The following is a 10125-nucleotide window of genomic DNA, read 5'->3' as shown; positions in this document are numbered from 1 at the left end:
CCTAACCCTTTAACTGCTTTAACACAACACAACACAACACTTTAACCCTAACCCTAACACAACACAACCCTAACCTAACCTAACACAACTAACCTAACTTCAACTTCTTCCTAACACAACACAACACAACACAGCCCCTAACTTCTTCCCCAACACAACACAACCCTATTTCAACACAACACAACACAACCTATTTTATTTCTTCTTCAACACTAACCTTACAACCTAACCTAACAACCAAGCCACAACTATTTCAACACAACCCCTAACCCTAACTATTTCCTAACTGTACAACCCTGGCTAACCTATTGCCTTACTAACACAACCCCAACCTTCAACCCCTGACACAACCACAACACCTTTTCAACACAACCTGACACAACACAGCCTGACACAACACAACACAACACAACACAACACAACCTAACCCACCTGTACAGCAACTAGCCTGGCCTAACCTGACACTAACCCCACAACTTCTTCAACCTAGCACAACCTAACTTCTTCTTCCTAGCACACAACTGTACAACCCCACAGCACAACACAACCTGACACAACCCCTGGCCTGGCACAGCACTGCACAACACAACCTGACACCTAACCTGGCATTTTCAAGCCCCTGGCCTATTTTAACACAACCACAGCACAACCTGGCACAGCACAACACAGCCTGTTACACAGCCTGGCCTGGCCTGGCCTGGCCTGGCCTGGCCTGGCCTGGCCTGGCACCAGCCTGGCCTGGCCTGGCCTGGCTGGCCTGGCACAACTGGCCTGGCCTGTACCTGGCCTCAACACAACCTAACCCTATTAACTTTAACACAACACCTGTTATTACACTGTAACACAACACAACTGTACAACACAACACAACTTCTTCTGGCCTAACACAACTTCAACACAACTAACCTAACACAACTTTATTTCCCACAACACAACCCTAACTTTAACCTAACCACAACACAACACAACCCACTAACCTATTTAACTTTAACCTAACCTAACCTAACACAACACAACACAACACAACACAACTTCAACCCTAACCTGGCCTGACAGCACAACCTAACCCCTAACACAACACAACACAACACAACACAACCCTAACCTAACACAACACAACCCTTCTTCAACACAACACAATTTCAACACAACACAACACAACTTCTTTAACACAACACAACCCCTAACACAACACAACCCCTTACAACACAACACAACACAACACAACACAACACAACCCTAGCCTAACCTGGCCTAGCCTGGCAACACAACCTGACACAACCTGGACAACTGCACCTTTAACAACCTAGGCCTGGCACAACCTTACAACCTAGCCCACAACACAACCTAACACAACCTACAACACAACCCCTAACTTACAACCCCCTGGCACAACCAAGCTTCCTAACACAACCTAGCCCAACCTGGCCTATTTCAACCTTTAACTTACAACCTAACACAACCTAACTTCTTCTTCCTAACACAACCTAACCTAACCTAACACAACCTAGCACAACACACAACACAACACAACACAACCTAACACAACCTAACACAACTTCTTCTAACCCCTAACCTAACACTAACTGTTACAACACAACACAACACAACACAACACTAACCCCTAACACAACACTAACCTGGCCAACCTAACCTAACCTGCTTCAACACAACCTGACACAACACAACACAACACAACCTCAACACAACACAACCTGACAACACAACACAACACAACACAACCCACAACCTGACCTGACACAACCTGACCTGGCCTAGACACAACACAACACAACCTGACACAACCTGACCTGTACAACCTGACAACCTTTTCAACCCTATTTCAATACAACCTGACACAACCCTATTTTACAACCTGACACACAACACAACTTTACATAGCCTATTTACAACCTATTTCAACCCCTAACCTATTTACACAACACAACCTGTTATTTCAACTATTTATTTACAAACACAACACAACACAACAACCTACTATTTTACAACAACCTGACCTGTTACACAACTGTTATTTTAACACAACACAACCTAACACAACTTCTTCAACCCTAACCCTATTACACAACACAACACAACACAACACTTTAACCACAACCTGCTTCTTCTAACCTAACACAACTAACACAACACAACACAACCTAACCTTTAACTAACCTTCTTTAACACAACACAACACAACCTAACCCCTAACCTAACTTCTTCTTCAACACAACACAACACAACCTTTCTTTAACCCCTAACCTAACACAACACAACACAACCCCTAGCACAACCTTTACAACACAACACAACCAAGCCTAACACAGCACAACACAACACAACCTGACACAACACAACCCAACACAACCCTGGCCTAACCCACAACACAAGCACAACCTACAACACAACACAACCCCTGGCCTACAACACAACACAACACAACACAACACAACCTAGCAACACAACCAGCTGTTACAACACAACACAACCTGGCACTATTTCAGCCTAGCCTGGCCTAGCACAACCTGGCCTGACACAACCCTATTACAACTGGCCTGTACACAGCCTGGCCTGTACACAGCACAGCCTGGCCTGTATTTACAACCTGGCCTACAACACAACACAACACAACCTGACCTAGCACACAACACAACTTCTTTGTTGGCCTAACCTAACACAACACAACACAACTAACACACAACAACTTCTTTAACACAACACAACACAACACAACACAGCACTAACTTCTTCTTCTTCTTCAACTTTAACTTCTTTAACCCCAACACAACACAACACAACTTCTTTAACCTAACTTTCTTCCTTCAACACAACACAACACAACACTTAACACAACACAACACAACCCTAACCCAACTTCTTCTTTAACACAACACAACACAACCCTAACACAACACAACACAACACAACACAACCCCTAACTAACCTCGCTAACCTAACCCCTCTTTTTAACCATTACAACCCCTAACTTTTAACAACCCAACTTCTTTAACCCACAACCTAACCCTAACACAACCTAACCTTCAGCTTACAGCACAGCAAGCACTAACCCTAACACAACCACAACACAACACAACACAACACAACACAACCTTTTCCAACCCCTAACCTTTCAACCCCTGGCACAACACAACCACAACCTAGCCCACAGCCTAGCCTGGCCCCTGACCCCTGGCCACAACCTAGCCTGACACAGCCTGGCCTGGCCTGGCCTGGCAGCACAGCCTGGCCTGGCCTGACACAGCCCCAGCCTGTACAGCCTAAGCCTGGCCTGAGTACAAGCACAACACAACCTGGCTTCTTCAACACAACCCTAACCTAACCCTAACCTAACCTACAACACAACCCCTGTACAACACAACACAACACAACACAACACTAACACAACCAACCTAACACAACACAACCTAACTTCTTCTTCTTCTTCTTTGCTTTAACCCCTAACCTTCTTTAACTTCTAACACAACACAACACAACCCTTCTAACTTCACAACACAACACAACCTTTAACCTAACACAACCTAACTTTAACCTAACTTTAACACAACCTTTAACCTAACCCCTAACACAACCCTAACACTAACCTAACCACAACACAACACAACCTAACACAACCCTAACTTCTTCTTTCCTTCCTAGCCTTAACCTAACCCCTAACCTTTAACACAACACAACACAACCTTTAACACAACCTAGCTGTACAACCCACAACCAACTGGCCTAACCCCACAACCCCTAGCCTGTACACAACACAACACAACACAACCCTAGCCCCTAGCACAACCCACAGCACAACCCTAGCCTATTTCAACCCCTGAGCCCACAACACAACCTGGCCTGACACAACCTGACCTGACAACCTGGCCTGACCTGTACAACCTGACACAACACAACCTAGCCTGTACAACAGCCTATTACAACCCTGACCTGACCCTGACAACCACAACCTGTTCTTCTTCTTCAACACAACACAACACAACTTCTTCTTCAACCTGACACAACACAACCTAACTTCTTCTTCAACCCTAACACAACACAACCTTCTTCTTTAACCTAACCTAACCAACCTAACTTCTTACAACCTAACTTCTAACCTAACCTTACAACCTAACACAACTTCTTCTTTAACAACAACCTAACCTAACAACACAACACAACACAACACAACCTAACCCCCAACACAACACAACCTAACCCTAACACAACACAACACAACACAACACAACTTCTACAACCTAACCCACAACACAACACAACCTAACACAACCCCTGACACAACACAACACAACACAACACAACACAACACAACACAACACAACACAACCTGACACAACACAACTATTTAACCTGACACAACCTAGCCTCTTTAACACAACCTAACCTACAACACAACCTGACACAACCTTACAACCTTCAACCCCTTTAACACAACACAACCTAACCTTCTTCTTCTTTATTTCAACCAACACAACCTACAACCTAACCTGACCTAACCTAACAACCTTCTTCTTCCCTAACCCCTAACCAACCTGTAACTTCAACACAACCTAACCTAACCTAACCTAACCTAACCTAACCTCACCTAACCTAACCTAACCTAACCTAACATAACCTAACCTAACCCACCCTAACCTTAACTAACCTAACCTAACCCTAACCCTAACCCTAACCCTAACCCTAACCCTAACCCTAACCCCACTAAAGAAGAATATTTCAGGGAAGCGGTGACTATTTTGTTTAAGGCCTTGCGGAAAAGAGGATATTCTAGAACCTTTTTGAGGCATTGTCTAAAAACATATCAAGAAAAGAGAGAGAAGGATCATGGGAATTTAATTCCTCTCATTACAACATTTTCTTCAATTAGTAAGACTCTCAACACAAAATTTAAGGCTAATTTTGAGAACATGATAGGCCAAGAGTGAATAATTCCAAACTCAAGGGTTATCTCGGCATATAGAAGAAATAGAAATTTGTCGGACTTCTTGGTTCAGGCCAAGTTACCGTCTTTGAATGTGGAGAAACCCCAGATGCTTGAAACACAATTCTCCAGACGGAAATTTATCAAAAATGAGAAGGAAAAATCAGTTATCAGAATCCAACAAGGATTCAATCCAAATCGAGAAATTGTATTTATGTTTTATTCTGTGTTAAGTGCGGAATTAAATATGTTGGAGAAACAAAAATACACTGTCCACACGTATGACACAGCATAGATATAATGTAAGGAACAAAAAAGAAGTGGACACGCTTTTAGTTCAACATTTTTTGAAACATGGTTTAGCTGCTATGAGGATGGCTGGGTTACAAAGAGACATTAATTGGACGGATTGGGAACGAAAGAAGAGGGAAAGGTATTGGATTTATTTATTGAGTACCAGGGAACCATTTGGGTTGAATATCAAGAACGATTAGAGTCATGTGGAGGTTATAGATTAACCCTGATCCCAATTAAGGCCCTAAACCTAACTCTATCCCTAACCTTAACCCCAACCCCTAACCCTAACCCCAAACCCCAACCCCTAACCCTAACCTAACCTTCAACCCCAACCCTAACCTAACCCTAACCCTAACCCCTAACTCTAACCCCTAACCCTAAAACCCTAAACCCCTAACCCTAACCCCTAACCCCTAACCCTAACCCTAACCCCAACCCCAACCCCTAACCCTAACCCTAACCCCTAACCCTTAACACTAACCCTAACCCTAACCCAACATTAAAAGAATAAATAAATTAATAATCGATTTCATAGACGAAAACAAAAGAAAGATTATATTTATTACAATTGGCAAACATAGGGTTAAAAATATTTGGTAGGGAAAGTTCATCTAAAAGTTATATTCTATTTAAAACCATAAACATTTATAATTGGGTTCATTAAAACATATAAATTAATGAATATTTCATTTGGCAAACATAGGGTTAAAGAATTTTGTGGGCAGGGCTATTGGTTTAAGTACTATATTTCATTTAAAAACACACTAAGTAAGGGCATAATTGGCTTTGCATAGAAGTGAATTGGGATAAATACATGCAATTGGCAAATATAGGGTTAAAAATTTGGGGGTGAGGAAAATTCATTCAAAGGGTATATTCTATTTCAAAACATAATAATAATTGGTTTCATAAAAACATAATCATAACTAATTGGGTTCATAAAAACACATACATTATTAAAAATTTCATTTGGAAAATATAGGGTTAAAAAATTATGGGGTAGACCTATTCCTTTAAATATCATAATTCATTTACAAACACAATATATAACTCATTTCATTTCATTTGGAACACACAGGGTTAAAACAGAAGGGGTGGTAATCAAAAAACTAAAAGAAACTCAAGTAACATGTTAAATGCACAAAGCAAAACATTGCATGAAAAACAGAGGGTATAAATAGAGGGAGAGTGATAGGGAGCTCATTCTCTTGTTGAACACCAGACAGTCAACATCATAGGGAACACAGTCATTGCAGCTAACCAGCATAGTTTTCTGTGTGCCAGACCTGAGGAAGACCCGGGAAGGGTCGAAACGTCGTTTTTTTTGGCACACCTTCCTTTGTTGTTCAGTTTTAGAACATTATAAGAGTTTTTTTGTTTTTTTCATTTAAAAAACATTAAAAAATAACAAAAAAATTAAAAAACTTAAAAAATAAATTAAAAAAAGTTGTTTTTTGGAAAAACGCCATGGATGGCGGATGGACAGTTGTCCATTATGGGAGGGGGCGTCGACCTGCCCGCCAGCCCAGATGGGACCAAGGTTTTGGACGCTCCGCAGGGGATGGACCGGCACCACGCTTCCCTTCTGGGAGGAGAGTCCCTACCCTAGCCGGCCAGTGCCTCCCCCTAGGATGGTCCAGAACACCGGTCCCCAGTCCCGCTCGTATGCAGCGGTAGTTGGTCAAACCAACCCACGACCGGCCCGGAGGTGGTTTTCTCCGCGGGCCAGGGGGTCCGAAGTTAGACGCGAACCAGCTGACCCCCAGTTTGGGAAACTAGTTCGTAAACTGCATGGGGTGGTGAAAATGGTTCACCATCTGCAAAATGTGGCTCCCAAGCCTGGGAAGCCAGAGCCCCGTATGATTGCCAGGATGGTGGAAATCTTGTCAGACATGATTAAACCGGCGGCTCCCACACAGCGTACGGTGGACATGATCACTGGGAACGCTAAGAACTGGGGCTATAATACTTTTTTAATTCTGATGGAACATTATGAAACACGCCTCGAAGAACTTCTGGGGGAACTGGCTGATCTCCTCACCCCTGAGTGGAAGACAGCTTTCGAGGTCGCTGTTCGTTGGGCTAAACGAAATCTGCCCCGCATCACACAGGATGTGATTGATCACGCCGAGGCCCTTATTACAGCCAGGGCGGACACCGGAGAACCGGTACAAGTGCAGGCCCGCAACAAAGGGAGGTCACGGTCCAGACAACACAGCCAAGGGAGCCACGGCAACCTATTGCCAGGAGCTCAGTGGCCACTATGACCGACCGAACTGACCAGGGGCTAGAGGAGCAACAAAGCCCTCAGTGGGCAGAACCTCCCGGTGAGCAGAGGGAAGTGAGGAGGAGGATGAGAGCGACTGCAACTCAGGTTGTGGCTGAAGACAATCTTCTTCAGACTGAGGAACCTGAATTGGCAGAGGAGTTGGGAGCGTGGGGATCCCCCATTCCCAGCCCCACCCACTCAGACCTGGTGGCCCTCTTCGATGAGCTGCAAGCCGAAGAAGAAAGAGAGGAGGCGGAGGCGCAGGCTCCTCAGACCTTAAGGCGAGTCACCGCCCAGGTCCATCGAGAGAGGCCGGCCCACGGAGGATGTTTTGAAGAGTCTTTTGACCATTTCACCGCTCCAGAGCCACAAAGGTCAAGGGTTTACAGACACCCAAATACACAAAGAAAATTGACAGATTGGAGCTTGGTGATCGAGAAAAAGTGGCTAATTATTGGAGACTCTAACCTTTGCAGTCTACCAGATTTTTACAACAAAAACTTACAGGTTGAGAGCTTTCCAGGGGGCCATTTCCGTCACGGACAGGCCCTCATGGAGAAGACTGTGGCCCCAACCGATGTGGCAGTTGAAAAGATCATTTTATCATTCGGCATCAATAGCAGGGGAATAAGTCCAAAGAGACAACTGTTAAAAATGTACAGGGTGCGATCAGATCTACAAAGCGGAAATTTCCCTACGCAGACATCTGGATCCCCTTGTGAATTTTTCTTCTACCCTCCCATGAGCGAAAGGGAGAATCTCCAGACTCTAAACGAGCACATCGAAGAAACATGCCCTTCATCCCCCTCCTTCCTGACGATAAGTTTCAGGCGGAGGCTGATGGCGTGCATTGGGCGTCTGATACTGGAAGTGCCATGTTTGACCATTGGATGGCATTTTAAACTCCCGCACCCCTGAGTCTGGAACAGGAGGGTGGAGGAGTACAGTCCTTCCATTCTCAAGGCGTGGTGGTTTTGGCAAAAAATTTCAAACTTTCCAGACCACAATACGACTTGTTAAGCAAAGGTTTATCGTTTGTTCCGACTCTGACTATAGGCAGGGATCAAAAATCGCAACTTCAATTGGATATGCAGAATTATCATAGAAAGATCAAATTAGCTACATACTTTAGAAATTCGAAGAAAACACAACAATTACCTTTCATCGGACCGTCAAATTGGACACCACCATTACATGAGTTGCCGCCAGGCGTCAAAAACTAATTGATGGAGATTTGGAGAACTTTAAAAACATTACAAATTGACTCAAGAAAAATTGAATATTTCATTAGTAGAAGCACAAGCTTTGAGGGAATTAAAAAACACCAAACACATAGTAATAAAGCCAGCGGACAAAGGGTCGGCTGTTGTGATTTTAAGCAGAGAACAGTACATATTTGAAGTTGAGCGACAACTAAATGACAGGACCTATTACAGGAAATTGGATAAACCAATGTATATGGAGACTATTCCTACAGTAGTCAAGATTGTAGACTCTTTGAAAAAGAAACACTTTATTAATGCCAAACAGAGACAATATTTGATTGGGAATTTACAGCCAAGAGAAAGAAGATTTTACATTTTACCAAAAATTCACAAAGCTCCAGAGAAATGGACAATCCCATATGAGGTCCCCCCAGGGAGACCTATAGTTTCAGACTGCGGTAGTGAGACATATTTCACGGCAGAATATTTAGATTATTATTTGAATCCGTTGTCAATTAAACACCCTGCTTATGTCAGAGATACTTATCATTTTATTGAAATTGTTAAAAGTTTGAGGATCCCTTCAGATTTCTATTTCTTCTCCATGGATGTAGATAATTTGTACACTAATATCCCAATTCAGGCGGGCATCAACTGTGTCCAAAAGATTTTTGAAAAATATCCTGACCCAAAAAGGCCGGATGACGAATTACTGAAATTACTAGAAATCAATTTGACACGAAACGATTTTATGTTTGATGGGAAATTTTACTTACAAATTAAAGGTACAGCCATGGGAAAGAAATTTGCCCGGCTTATGCCAACATTTTCATGGCCTATTGGGAAGAGGAGGTTCTTTCAAAATGTGAGAAGAAGCCAACACATTACTTACGTTACCTGGATGATATATGGGGAATTTGGATGGGATCTGAACAAGAGTTTGAAGAATTTGTGAAAATTTTAAATTCCCATGATCCGTCAATCAAGCTTAAAACAGAACTTAATAAGCAATCTATAGATTTTTTGGATACCACGGTATTTAAAGGACCAAATTTTCTCACAGATTTTAAATTGGATGTTAAGGTTTATTTTAAAGCCACAGATACACACGCGCTGCTTCATAAAAATAGCTTCCACCCAAAACACACCTTCAGGGGTTTAGTAAAATCGCAGATTCTTAGATTTAACCGTATTTGCACTAAAGAAGAATATTTCAGGGAAGCGGTGACTATTTTGTTTAAGGCCTTGCGGAAAAGAGGATATTCTAGAACCTTTTTGAGGCATTGTCTAAAAACATATCAAGAAAAGAGAGAGAAGGATCATGGGAATTTAATTCCTCTCATTACAACATTTTCTTCAATTAGTAAGACTCTCAACACAAAATTTAAGGCTAATTTTGAGAACATGATAGGCCA

The 10125-nt window shown here is 42.7% G+C and overlaps 1 pseudogene; it reads left to right on the top strand.

Annotated features, from left to right (window-relative positions):
* Positions 1–6714: 6714 nt before the first annotated feature.
* On the top strand, positions 6715–8407 carry LOC148190102 (uncharacterized; annotated as a pseudogene).
* The last annotated feature ends 1718 nt before the right edge of the window (positions 8408–10125 follow it).

Source organism: Plectropomus leopardus, chromosome 3 (assembly GCF_026936395.1).
Source record: "Plectropomus leopardus strain MGB_pleo_1.0 chromosome 3, ASM2693639v1, whole genome shotgun sequence".
NCBI classification, from domain to species: Eukaryota; Metazoa; Chordata; class Actinopteri; order Perciformes; family Serranidae; genus Plectropomus; species Plectropomus leopardus.
Note: the sequence above shows the minus strand (reverse complement) of the source record. Positions and strands in the feature narration are given on the sequence as shown.